Here is a 14912-nt window from a genome sequence, read left to right on the forward strand (position 1 = left end):
GGCGCACCAGCCCACTAGGGGCTGGTTCCCCTCCCACTTCAGCCCACGGGGCCCTCCGGGATAGGTGGCCCCACCCGGTGGACCCCCGGGACCCTTCCGGTGGTCCCGGTACAATACCGGGTGACCCCGAAACTTTCCCGATGGCCGAAAGAGCACTTCCTATATAGTTTTCTTTACCTCCGGACCATTCCGGAACTCCTTGTGACGTCCGGGATCTCATCCGGGACTCCGAACAATATTCAGTTTGCTGCATACTCATATTCAAACAACCCTAGCGTCACCGAACCTTAAGTGTGTAGACCCTACGGGTTCGGGAGACGTGCAGACATGACCAAGACGGTTCTCCGGTCAATAACTAACAGCAGGATCTGGATACCCATGTTGGATCCCACATACTCCTTGATGATCTCATCGGATGAACCACGATGTCGAGGGTTCAAGCAACCCCGTATACTATTCCCTTTGTCAGACGGTATGTTACTTGCCCGAGACTCGATCGTCGGTATCCCAATACCTTGTTCAGTCTCGTTACCGGCAAGTCACTTTACTCGTACCGTAATGCATGATCCCGTGACCAGACACTTGGTCACTTTGAGCTCATTATGATGATGCACTACCGAGTGGGCCCAGTGATACCTCTCCGTAACACGGAGTGACAAATCCCAGTCTCGATCCGTGTCAACCCAACAGACACTTTCGGAGATACCTATAGTGCACCTTTATAGTCACCCAGTTACGTTGTGACATTTGGTACACCCAAAGCACTCCTACGGTATCCGGGAGTTACACGATCTCATGGTCTAAGGAAGAGATACTTGACATTGGAAAAGCTCTAGCAAAACGAACTACACGATCTTGTGCTATGCTTAGGATTGGGTCTTGTCCATCACATCATTCTCCTAATGATGTGATCCCGTTGTCAACGACATCTAATTTCCATAGTCAGGAAACCATGACTATCTGTTGACCAACAAGCTAGTCAACAAGAGGCTTACTAGGGACGTATTGTGGTCTATGTATTCACACATGTATTACGATTTCCGGATAATACAATTATAGCATGAATAAAAGACAATTATCATGAACAAGGAAATATAATAATAATCATTTTATTATTGCCTCTAGGGCATATTTCCAACATGAATACCACAACAAACTTGTCCATATACTTCACAAATACTTTGTTCATGAGGTGAACAAAATATGCGGGGGCGTTTGTTAGCCCAAATGGCATTACTGTGAACTCATACAATCCATATCTGGAGGTGAAGGCTGTCTTGGGAATATCTTCTGTTCGCACTTTCAATTGGTGGTATCCCGATCTCAAGTCAATTTTTGAGAAGACTTTGGCCTGTGCGAGCTGATCGAATAAATCATTTATCCGTGGCATTGGGTATTTGTTCTTGATTGTGACCATGTTAAGAGCTCGATAGTCAATACACAATCTCAGTGTTCCATCCTTTTTCTTGGCAAATAAAATTGGAGAACCCCAAGGTGAGGATCTGGCTCGTATGTATCCTTTCTCCAATAATTCTTTTATTTGCTTCTTCAATTCTACCAACTCGGATGGTGCCATTCTGTATGGTTTCTTGTAAATGGGAGTGGTTCCGGGTGCTAGCTCAATGCTGAATTCTATCTCTCGGTCCGGTGGCATGCCTGGTAGTTCTTCTGGAAATACGTCTGGAAATTCACACACTACTGGAACCTTGTTCAGTTCAGAAACGTCCATCTTGTTTAATCTCGGTTGCCAAGGTATTTGTCTCTCTTTGGCTGAAACTTCTATTGTCTTCCCGTGATGGTGTGTGAGATTCACGGTCCGGTTGAAGCAGTCAATAAAATCTTTGTTGGTGGTTAACCAATCCATCCCTAGGATGACATCCAGTCCTTTACTTTCCAATACAATAAGGTTGGCGTAAAATTTCAATCCTTCAAATTCAATAACCACACCTTGACAGTAACTCTGGGTCACTTGCTTAATTCCAGGGGACTTGATGATCATGGATTTTTCCAAGGGAAGCATCGAAAAATTATTTTGCAAAGCAAAACTCTTCGAAATGAATGAGTGAGAAGCTCCAGAATCAAACAAAACCACGGCAGGTATTGTGTTGATAGGGTACGTACCGAGTACGATATCTGGGGCGTTCTGTGCTTCCTCTTTGGTCACGTGGTTCAGATGACCCTTCCTGTGGTTGTTATTGGGGTTGAAATTGTTTCGCTTGGGCGCTGAATTATTGCCACCATTGTTAGGATTTGGGGTTGAGTTCCTTGGCTTGGGGCACTGCTTGGCATAGTGCCCTTCTTCTCCACAAGCGTAACAAGTAACGCCTAGGCAATATGTGAACTCCTTCTCTCTTGCATGGAAATTCTTGATTGGGCGTGAATTATTCGTCGGGGTTTTGTGTGTTCCACCCTTCTGAAATTCCGTCTTGCTTCTGTGGTTGCGAGCAAAAGTAGACTGATCCCTTTTGCGTTTGCGGAAATCTTCCAAGCTGCGTCGCTCATTTTCCAGAGTAATGGCTTTATCCACCAGTGTTTTAAAATCTAGGAAGGTGTGCACAACCAGCTGGCATTTAAGTGCGGGTGCCAGGCCTTCCAAGAATTTTTCCATCTTCTTGCTCTCGGTCATGCGCTCTATGTTGGCGTAGCGAGACCGCAGAGTGAATTGGCTATTCTATTCTGACACTGTCATGGTTCTTTTCTTGAGGTCATCAAATTCTCTCTTCTTGATTTTCATAACACTCTTAGGAATGTGTGCCCCACGAAAACCTTCCTTGAAATCCTCCCAGGTTATTTCATTTTCGTTGGGGTGCATGTGCAGGAAGTTTTCCCACCACGATGCAGCTGCTCCAGTGAGATAATGTGGTGCATACAATACTTTTTCACGGTCTGAACACTGTGCAATAATTAATTTTCTTTCCATGTCTCGAAGCCAGTCGTCGGCCTCAAGAGGTTTGTCAATATGAGAAAATGTTGGGGGACGCGTTTTCTGTAACTCAGACAACTTGGATTGCTGCTGATACTGACCACGGTGATTTCCCATATTGATGAATTGGTTCATCATTTCCGTGTGTTGTTGCTGACTCTGTTCATACAGACGACACACTTGGGTAAAAGCTGTTTCACTATCCCGTTGACTTGTCTGTCCCTGAGTGAAATTGTGGTTTGGTGGTGTGCCATAATTTTCTTTGGGCTGATTTGGCATGGAGCGCGTCCAAGGACGAGACATCTTTCACTCTGGGGATATATTTTGTGAAACTCGTAAGACAAGAAAGAGAGTCGCAAAAGTCAATAAAATCACACATACGGGAATTTTTTTAAAAGCTCCAAGGAAAAATACACGATTGCGCGCGGAGAAGGACTATTACATATCTTACATGCGGGCAGTAATTATACATTACATCACTCAGGATATGCGTACATAATCCTGACATGTTATTGAGACTAGTGCACTTCTCCAGATCCTACATGATGCGCAAACAAGCTACTTCTCACAACCTATGTACATATAAACATATCACACAAGTCGGTACATCGCATGGCGGCTAAGCGTACTCAGTCGGAGATGGTGAGGATCTCCCTTGGCCTGCCGAGGGTGAGACGCAGTGAGGATGGGGACTCAACCTCCTCCTCGCTAATAGGTTCCAGACGAGAAACGTTGCGCTGAGCTGATGGAGTAGGTGCCATAGGCGGAGTAACACGAATATGAGTGGGCGGAATAGGTGGAGTAGCATGTATGGGAGTGGGTGCAATAAGTGGTGCAGAGCGAACGGGAGTGGGTGCAATAGCTTGGTTGAATTCCTTAGTGGTAGGCAGACGACAAGCAGTGGCGAGAATGGTAGGTGAATGAGATGCTGAGGACGAGATGAAAGTCAGCGGTGGAGTGGTGTGCAGGAGTTCCCTCCTGTTGGCGGCACAGCCATGGACTGAGTCCATGCGGGCAGCTACGAGGTCGTCCACCATGTTGTCGAAGGCTGCCTCCAGGTCTCGAAGGTACTCGACAAGCATCTCAAGGTCTCGTCTCGCTCTCCTCTGGGGCAAGAGAATGAGTAGTGACAGGTGTATGGTACATGGCATGGAAGGTAGTGGTAGCGACGGGTCTTCATTGTAGGAAGAACATCTCGAAGACGAGCTATCGCCTCGCGGGCAGCCATCTACATAGCATGCCTCTCTGTAGGCATGGCTCTCCCCAAGAATCGGAAGCGGCATATCTCAGCACGCCCTCCCTTGAATTGTACCACGACCTGGTGCATGGTCAGACTGGTGCATGGTTAGTGGATAAAGTGTGAAGACTGGGCGCACGGATGGCCCCATCGCGACCTGAACGACGAAGGAGAGGAGTTTGACGAACCCCTCAGGCACGTTGTCGAACATCTGCGACTCACATTCGTTGCCAGCCATCTACAAAAGTAGGCAAAAATTCTGAGCGATCAGATCATAAATTTTATGCTGACTGTCAAAAAATGACTACATTTGCAAAAACATGAATAAACTCTATCATGCTAATAACCGATTAGCGATCGCACCTAGTGGCTTCCTACAGTCAGCCTGGCTCTGGTACCAAGTCTGTCACGACCGTTTTTTCAATAAAATACTTATTGAGAAAATCGATCTTTTGATCCCAGTATAGGAAGAGTTATCCTCACTGGTAGACAAATACTTGATATACAGAGGACCAGTAGCATTAAATATATTACAGGGTTGAGCTGAGGCTGCTCAACAATTTATTACAAACACGCCAATATCATACATAAGGGCGGTTGCGACACAGGGGTGTGGTGACATGCTACTAGCTCGAGATAAAAGTGGTGGTGGATAACTTGACTCCTAATTTGCAGCTCATCGAGCGTCGAGGTGAGGCTCGATGAATTTATTTCTGGGGTGGCGGAAGCGGATATAATATAGTGACCAAATGCAAGATCACTCGGGACTGACTGGTACTCCTCTAGGCATCGGACTCGCTATCGAACTCTTCATCCATGAGATCGCCTTCATCAACATCTGGCCAAATCAACAAGCCAGGTGAGTACTTTGAAAGTACTCGCAAGACAGTTCGGACAAAAGATATAACAAATGCATGCATGAATGCACCATGAGCAAAAACATAATAATGCTCATTCCAATAATAAAATTTGCACGACTTGATAAGTAAAACGAATAACTGAAAACCGATCGGGTGTCTGGAGCGACGCCTCGAAAGGTAAACAAATAAAGCTCATGCCGCAGTCGGGCGTCTAAGCGACACCACATAAAGGGCTTATAAAAGAAATGCCACAGTCGAGCGTCTCAGCGACACCACATAAAGGGCTTATAAAAGAAATGCCACAGTCGGGCGTCTCAGCGACACCACATAAAGGGCTTAAAATAAAAGTGAATAACAAGAGTGCCACGATCGGACGTCTGGCGACATCGCAGAAAGGGCTTATCTCAATAATAAATAACAAGTGTGCCACAGTCGAACGTCTGAGCGACATCACGGAAAGGGTTTATATCAAATGTAAAAAACAAGTATGGCACAGTCGGACGTCTGAGCGACATCATAGAAAGGGCTTATATCAAAAGTAAATAACGGGTTAGTCCATCCACAAGAATAAACTTTTAACCGGATTTAACACTCATGTAGTTCTCTGGAGTTTTGTCACTGAGGCTGATATCTGACAAGATAAGATGAACACAGTACTTGGACATGTACAAGATGATTTAAAGGATTTGTGACTCTGCAGAGTTTGTACTAACTGTCCACAGCCAACGGATTTCCGTAGTCACGAAGGACTAGTTCCGTTTACGGTATTTCGGTAGAAACACATTTAACCAGTACACACCCATTCCACCTCACGATGCCAGGAATCACCCTAGACAACGTCCAAAAAAACTTTGAGACGGGGAGGTCACAACCTCGAATAGCATGGGATCAAATTTATATACGCGCGCTCTAAGGGGTGCCCCCCTCTCGGTCCCAACCGGAAACACCCATGCCCCCTGACCGGATGACGGGCTTTAATCCAGGGCCATGGAACCCTCATCCCGGCCTCTCTATTTGGTGTGTACCAGGAAAACGGCTTGCAACTTACTAAGCCATATTCCTTGCGGAAAACATGTGGCAGTACAGGAAAGGAAATGAATGGGAATGTGATTTGATTCATGATGACACTGAAGTCAAATAGACTGGCATAAGACTGGCATGCCACAACACTGCCATCTTACCCATCCTCATGCCATCACATGGCCATGCAAATATGTATCCAACAACATATGGATTTCCGAAACTCACTTTCCACTTCTTTGCATGACATATAACATTCAAAGAAATGTTCATAAACATGCCATGAAACTCCTAAATGCAAACATGCAACAAACACTCATCATATCAAGAGTTCAAACATGCTTGCCTGGTTCAGAGTAGTCGGAGTCTAACTGGGTGAAGTTTGCGGCTCCGTCACCTCCTCCGGTATCTACGGTATAAGAAAAATACCGTGAGGTGCACAAAAGTATTCCAAATAATTCTCAAATAATTCTAATAAAAAACTAGATAAAATTTTGAAGAGAACAGAAAAAGAATCAAACAAAAATCCTTTTCTGATTAAAAGTTATAAGGGTTTTGATTCAGGGACCTTTCTGTAATGGAACAGAAAACTCTTAGGGGGTTCTGCAGAAAAGTCTAGAAAACGATTCGGATTAGAAAATGCATTTGCCAAAATACGCTTTCAAAGAATGGTTCGAAAAAAAGAACAGAGAGGCTGACGGGAGGGTCCCACCCGTCAGGTTTGAATATTCAATCGAGGGAGACGGGGCTCGTCGGCGCCCGAGAGCTGCGGTGGTCGCTGACGGCGATTCACGGCGAGGCAGGGGGTCGGGTGGTACCTCCGTGTTCAGTATGTCCTTCCGCGTCGGTGGGTGGTGGTGGTGGTCGCCGGCGAGCACCACGTCGACGACGGCCCTTGCTCCGGCGGACGGTGGTTCGGGTAGTCACGGACCTTGTCGGAGAGAGCTGCTGGGGTGAAATTGGAGTGGGGGTTAGTCTCCTAGAGGTGCCATGAGGCTATGGGCAAGTCTAGGGCGGTGGAGGAGTTCTCACCAGAGAGAACGCTGCCGGAGCCCGAAGCGGACGGAGGTGGCCGGAGTTGAGGAAGAAGGGCCCCTCGAGGCTCTTCCAGTGGCTGGGCGGGGTCTGGTGAGGTGGTGGAGATGTGCGGGATCGAGAGCGAGCTCAGAGGTGCTATTTATAGCCGGCCCGAAGCGGTTGCCGTGAACGGGATAAGTCCGACGAGCGATTACGGCGGCGCTGTGGCTGGACGGTTGGTTTAGGGGCTTGAGCATCGTCTAGATGGAGCACTAATTCCATCCCAGTGCCTAACTCAGCAAGGCAGGGGCGGTTACGGCCTGTCCCCAACGGAACGGCCGTACGGCAAGTCGGCGGCAGAGAGTGCGCCCTGAGCGTGCCAGGCCACAGCGACGGTGCTGGAGGCGTGCGCTGGCAAGGGAGACGGCCACGCGGAGCTCCCAGGTGGCTTGGGTGGTGCCAAACGGCGTTATGCCGTAGGGTGCCCCATGTCGGCCGCCACGGGAGGTTCTGCCGCCGCGGAAGATGCTGGCGCAGGCGGGCCAGGGTGCCACCGACGCCAGGAACCAGCCAAGTGCGCGTGCGGTGCTCCGGATAGGGAGGAGGAGCCGTGCGTAACGCGCCAGGTGCACAGTTGACATGTGACTGAACACTGACGAAGAAACGACACCGAAACTCTGAATTTTCTGAAGATGCATAGTAACAGTGCAGGCCAGGTGTTTGACAGAATGATTTTGGCATGAGGGGATTTTTTCTTGAGCTGGTTTTTGGTGGAGTGGCCTCTCATTGCAACTGGGGGTTGCCTGAATTTTGGTGGAATTTTTGGAGAAGTGGAGATATGAATTTCACCAATTTTGACAAATCTGGTCCCAACTTGCAGAGGGTGAATTTTGAAAATTTTGAAAAGAAGAAGAGTGGATCTTGATGGTTCTAGGTTGTGGGTGCTAGGGACTATCCAGAGGAGTTGATTTGAGATCAAAGTTCAAAGGCATTAAGGTACTTGCTTTGCAAATTACCTAGGCTCAAAATAAAGGACATAATTGTTTTGGAAAAAAAAATAAATGAGATAAAATCCAAAAATGGATTTGACTAGTTGGGACAGAATGTTTGGGTTGTCCCAAAGTGTAAGGAGGGGTTTTGGGAGAATTTTACCACAAGAGCCATGGTAAAAACAAGAATGGATCAAAACCAAAGAAATAGCCCAAAACCAAAAATGTTTCTTTTTAGAAGAAACTAAATCCAAGAAATGATTTTGAGAAGGAAAACTCAGAAGAGAGGTTTTTAAGAAGGGTTTAAATGACCTTCTTCAAACCAAGCAAGGCTCTTGCTGAAAACAAAAACAAGAATTTTTTTGGAGTGTCACATGTTCCTACCATGCCATGCCTGCTATTGCTTAGAGTGTGTCAGGTCTGATTCATTGGGAATGAATTGGAGTGCAGTGCTATGTTCTGATGCTGAGAGTTAAGTATGTGAACACGATTTGGTAAAGGTAGCTGTGAGAGGACATGTAGGAGTACATGGTGGGTTGTCTCACTAGAACGATCCTTAAGCACCGAGTTCTGTGTATGTCGTCAAATGACTAGTTACTACCACACATTAGGCTCCGGGCGCTCCAAGCCCTCTCGACTTATTAACCAACTTGATCTCTGTCCAGGAGTCGCAACAAGTTTCTGGTGTTTGTAGGTAGTGTTATGTTTCTACCAAGTGGCACCCGACAGGGTGGGCTTGGGACAGACTAGGCACATGTGGCCTAGTGTACCGAGTGGCACCCGGATGGTGGACTCGGGAACCCTGCACACATCGTTTGGGGCCGTGATGGAAACCTCGGCCGGACTCCCTTGCGGATAGAACCCGAATAGGCGATAAACCTGGACTAGGGTCTTGTGTGGTTAGTCAGGTCGTGGCCAACACCCTCGCTAGGCTTCTGCTTGAAGGTTGCCAAGATACATGACGTGTACATGGCGGTAAGTGGTGAGAGCATGTGTGAAGTAGTACACTCCTGCAGGTTTAACATGATCTATTCGAATAGCCGGGTCCATGGTTATGGACTTCTTGGATGCTTACGTGGTACATAGACAACTTGAAGTGGATACTCTAAAACGCTCAAGACATGTGTGAGTGCTATGGATGGCCTTCTCATAGGGAGATGGGGATGAATCCATAGTAGTGTATTGTGTGGTGATTAGTGGATTCGCGTGCGTTCTCTCGCCTCAAGAAGTTCTCGTAGTCGTAGAACAGGATAGCCACTGTGTCAAAGCTGGCTTGCTGCAACTAAACCCCACATTACCTTCTTGATACAAATGCATGTATGATAGGATCTGATGTAAGTCTTGCTGAGTACCTTTGTACTCATGTTGCTTTATTTATGTTTTTGTAGCAGAGACTTCGGTCTTACTAGTGTTCTCGTGGACTTCGCCAAGTAGTTTGTACCTCAGCTACGATCTTGACTGGATGTTGTAGATAGTCAGGCTCTTCAGCCTTTTTCATTTGTAGATGTCTGTACTAAGACATGTAATACTCCCGCTTGTTGCTTGTATGCTCTGAATGTTGGGTCATGTGACCCCTATTTGCAATAAATGCTATGATGGCTCTTTGAGCCTTATCTATATGAGTTGTTGAGTTATGTTGTGATGCCATGTTGTACAACACATACTTGCATGTTATGCGTACGTGTAATGTGTATTGCTATGTGTGGGATCTGACTATCTAGTTGTTTATCCTTAGTAGCCTCTCTTACCGGGAAATGTCTCCTAGTGCTTCCACTGAGCCCTGGTAGCTTGCTACTGCTCCGGAACTCTTAAGCTGGCCGGCATGTGTCCTTCTTCGTTCCTGTGTCTGTCCCTTCGGGGAAATGTCACGCGGTGTCTACCGGAGTCTTGTTAGCCCGCTACAGCCCGGATTCTCCGGAGTCCTGCTAGCCTAGCTGCTACAGCCCAGATTCACTCGTTGATGACCGACACGTTCGTTGCTGGGTCATGTATGCCTGTCCCTGTAAGCTAGTGCCACTTTGGGTTCACGACTAGCCATGTTAGCCCGGTTCTTTGTCATATGGATGCTAGCGACACTATCATATATGTGTGCCAAAAGGCGCAAACGGTCCCCGGCATGGTAAGGCGACACTCATGGGAATACCGTGCGTGAGGCTGCAAAGTGATATGAGGTGTTACATGCTAGATCGGTGTGGCATAGAATCGGGGTCCCGACAGCTTTGGTATCAGAGCCTGACTGCCTGTAGGATTGCCAAGCCAAACTGGTCGAAGTTGAGTCTAGAAATTCTTTAGTTATGTAAGGGAATTGATTGTGGGAAGGAACGTAAGGCTCTTTTTACTTCTTATACCTCATGGCCTTCTGATCTGAGTCATCCTATCTTTCCTCTGGGGTTAAGGAAATAGGATTTCTCTTCCGTCTATCAGGATCACGTGTTACTACTCCGTAGTCCCATAGGATTGGTTGATCAGAGTCATATCCTAGTTTCGAGTACTTCCGGTGTAGCCTGTTTAGTATGATCTCAGAACCTTGATTGGTGATGTTGAGTTGTTGTACTACTCCATTTTAGCAGGATGTCCCATTTTGAGCTTTCTACTGCCGTTATGCTACTGGAATTGCCCTAGGAGTTCGAGAGATACTAATTTCCTTGTCTTACATTCTACAGCCTATAGTTGATGCTGATTCCGTCCTTGGTTTCGTCTCTCAGGATGTCATCGGTTAAGAGAAGTTCTGTTGCTCATAGCCAGAACCACGGAGATGGTAGGGATGAGGATCCTCCCGACCCGCCTTCATTGACAGAGTTCATGTTAGAGATGGAGAGAAACAAGCGTGAGTCTAACCGCCTATTGGCACGTATCGAGGAGAACAACGCACATCAGTTCAAAGAGTCTGTGACCATTCATGACTTCATTCGCTTGCACCCGCCCACCTTTCATCATTCTATTGAGCCACCTGATGCAAATGACTGGCTCCGTAGCATCACTCATAAGCTGCGTTCCACAAACGTAGCTGAAGATGACAAGGTCACCTATGCCACATACCATCTGGAAGGTCCTGCCAGTCTTTGGTGGCAGAACTATGAGGCTATGCTTCCAGTTGGCCAGATTTCCACCTGGAGAGATTTCACTGAGGCTTTTTGTGAGTATCACATTCCTCAGGCCCTCATCAATCGCAAGAGAGAGGATTTCTGTAGTTTCACCCAGAGTAACATGGCTATTGATGCTTAGAGCAGAGAGTTCGAGAACCTCGCCCGCTATGCTTCAGAAGAGGTGTCTACGGACGCCAAGAAGCAAGCTAGGTTCCGGAAGGGTCTCAACCCCAAGTTGTGTCGTGATCTCCACCTACATCATTGTGATATAGTCCAAGCTCTTGTGAACAAGGTCATCAATGCAGAGACAGCTCAGCTCACTTACGAGGAGTCTCGTAAGCACACCCGTGATTTGGGATCTTCCTCCGGCTCTAGCTCGTAGAAGCGCTGGATTTGGGTTCCGAACTCCGCTCTTCTTTCCGGATATTCACCGAGACCATCTTACATGGCACCTCACCCAGCTCAGTCATATGATCCACCTGGGCCTATTAATAGACCGCTTGTCAGTGCGGGTCCACGTCCAACTTCAAGGACTTGCTTCACATGCGGGAAGCCAAGATACTATGCACGTGACTGCTCTCAGGCCAGTTATGCTCCACTCCAGCCCGAGAAGCCTGTTGGCTGTGTTAAGCCATCAAGCAAGACGATCAGTGCCAAGCCAGCTCGCACTAAACGTGGACGTGTGCATCACGTCTAAGCCAAAAATGCTTATGATGATCCAGATGTCGTTCTTGGTACACGTCTTGTCAATTGTCATCCAGCATCGGTTCTATTCGATACTGGAGCATCTCATTCTTTCATTTCTGAAGGCTATGCTTGTTTGCACGACATATCATTTTGTGATATGCCAACTCCACTTGAAATTCAAACCCCAGGGTCTAGATGGAAAACCACCAGAATAAGTTATGGTAATGAAATCCTTGTTGATAGACTTGTATTCCTTGCATCACTTGTAGCCCTCAAGTCCTCAGATATTAACATCATCTTGGGTATGGACTGGATGACAGCTCACCATGCCAAGATTGATTGTTACACCAGGTCTGTTCAGCTTACACACCATAGTCACTGTCTCCACTAGAGTTGCAAAGCGTCAGCTCTATTCTCTTAATGCCAGCCCTCTTCCAGACCTTGAATATATCCCGGTAGTACGTGACTTTCCGCATGTCTTTCCAGAGGAACTGCCAGGTGTTCCACCTGACAGAGATGTAGAGTTTGTCATAGATCTTATCCCAGGAACCGCTCCAATCTCTAGGAGACCTTACAAGATGGCACCCTTAGAATTAGTTGAGCTTAAGAAACAACTTGATGAGTCCTTGCAAAAGGGTTTCATCCGTCCTAGTTCTTCTCCTTGGGCTTGCCCCGTCCTCTTCGTCAAGAAGAAGGATGGTACGGACCGGATGGTTGTAGATTATCGTCCTGTTAATTTGGTCACGGTAAAGAACAAATATCCGCTCCCCAGGATCAATGACCTGTATGATCAGCTAATGTATCCAGGTAGCGCCCTCCTCGGGGTCGTGAACGCCCGCGTGAACGACATGGACCTGCTGGAGACGTTCCTCACTTGGTGGATCCAACCGCTGTAGGCCAGGGCCCACACCATGTGGATGTATGAGGGGCCGAGTGACCCCACTCGGGTGCAACCGGAGGAGTTCACCGAGGCAGATGTGGGATCCAAGATTTGTTGGAAATATGCCCTAGAGGCAATAATAAATTGATTATTATTATATTTCCTTGTTCATGATAATCGTTTATTATCCATGCTAGAATTGTATTGATAGGAAACTCAGATACATGTGTGGATACATAGACAACACCATGTCCCTAGTAAGCCTCTAGTTGACTAGCTCGTTAATCAATAGATGGTTACGGTTTCCTGACCATGGACATTGGATGTCGTTGATAACGGGATCACATCATTAGGAGAATGATGTGATGGACAAGACCCAATCCTAAGCCTAGCACAAGATCATGTAGTTCGTATGCTAAAGCTTTTCTAATGTCAAGTATCATTTCCTTAGACCATGAGATTGTGCAACTCCCGGATACCGTAGGAGTGCTTTGGGTGTGCCAAACATCACAACGTAACTGGGTGGCTATAAAGGTACACTACGGGTATCTCTGAAAGTGTCTGTTGGGTTGGCACGAATCGAGATTGGGATTTTGTCACTCCGTGTAAACGGAGAGGTATCTCTGGGCCCACTCGGTAGGACATCATCATAATGTGCACAATGTGACCAAGGGGTTGATCACGGGATGATGTGTTACAGAACGAGTAAAGAGACTTGCCGGTAACGAGATTGAACAAGGTATCGGTATACCGACGATCGAATCTCGGGCAAGTACCATACCGCTAGACAAAGGGAATTGTATACGGGATTGATTGAGTCCTTGACATCGTGGTTCATCCGATGAGATCATCGTGGAACATGTGGGAGTCAACATGGGTATCCAGATCCCGCTGTTGGTTATTGACCGGAGAACATCTCGGTCATGACTACATGTCTCCCGAACCCGTAGGGTCTACACACTTAAGGTTCGATGACGCTAGGGTTATAAAGGAAGCTTGTATGTGGTTACTGAATGTTGTTCGGAGTCCCGGATGAGATCCCGGACGTCACGAGGAGTTCCGGAATGGTCCGGAGGTAAAGATTTATATATAGGAAGTCCTGTTTCGGCCATCGGGACAAGTTTCGGGGTCATCGGTATTGTACCGGGACCACCGGAAGGGTCCCGGGGGCCCACCGGGTGGGGCCACCTGCCCCGGGGGGCCACATGGGCTGTAGGGGGTGCGCCTTGGCCTACATGGGCCAAGGGCACCAGCCCCAAGAGGCCCGTGCGCCTAGGGAACCCTAAAGGGGAGAGTCCTAAAAGGGGAAGGCACCTCCGAGGTGCCTTGGGGAGGATGGACTCCTCCCCCCCTCTTAGCCGCACCCCTTCCTTGGAGGAGGGGGCAAGGCTGCGCCTCCCCCCTCTCCCCTGCCCCTATATATAGTGGAGGGGAGGGAGGGCATCCATACCTGAGCCCTTGGCGCCTCCCTCCCTCCCGTGACACCTCCTCCTCTCCCGTAGGTGCTTGGCGAAGCCCTGCAGGATTGCCACGCTCCTCCATCACCACCACGCCGTTGTGCTGCTGCTGGATGGAGTCTTCCTCAACCTCTCCCTCTCTCCTTGCTGGATCAAGGCGTGGGAGACATCGTCGAGCTGTACGTGTGTTGAACGCGGAGGTGCCGTCCGTTCGGCACTAGGATCATCGGTGATCTGAATCACGATGAGTGCGACTCCATCAACTCCGTTCACTTGAACGCTTCCGCTTAGCGATCTACAAGGGTATGTAGATGCACTCTCCTTTCTACTCGTTGCTGGTCTCTCCATAGATAGATCTTGGTGATACGTAGGAAATTTTTTGCATTTCTGCTACGTTCCCCAACAAGATTAGAGCCATCGCTTGTGCTCGGGACAACCCACGGGGGCAAGGAGGGTCCCCCATATGCCAAGGACTTGCCACCACTCAAGGTAAGCTTCCCCTGTCTAGTCGGACCGGCCATAAGTTACTTTCTGTGCACCTGATTCCTGTGTTATGGCGTATTCGTTTCTCCAGAGTTTCCAACACATGATCTCTGGTATACTAGTGGTCGATCGGTCGCCTGTGGATGTAACGAGTGACACCAAATGTCAGTACTCAGAGGAGGAGGAAGACAACGATGATGAGAGTGACAAGGATGAGAGCACAGAGAAGGGTGAGAAGGTCGAGTCCTCGCCTTCTTCTGAGGGCCTATGGAG

Source organism: Triticum dicoccoides, chromosome 4B, assembly GCF_002162155.2.
Source record: "Triticum dicoccoides isolate Atlit2015 ecotype Zavitan chromosome 4B, WEW_v2.0, whole genome shotgun sequence".
Taxonomy (NCBI): domain Eukaryota; kingdom Viridiplantae; phylum Streptophyta; class Magnoliopsida; order Poales; family Poaceae; genus Triticum; species Triticum dicoccoides.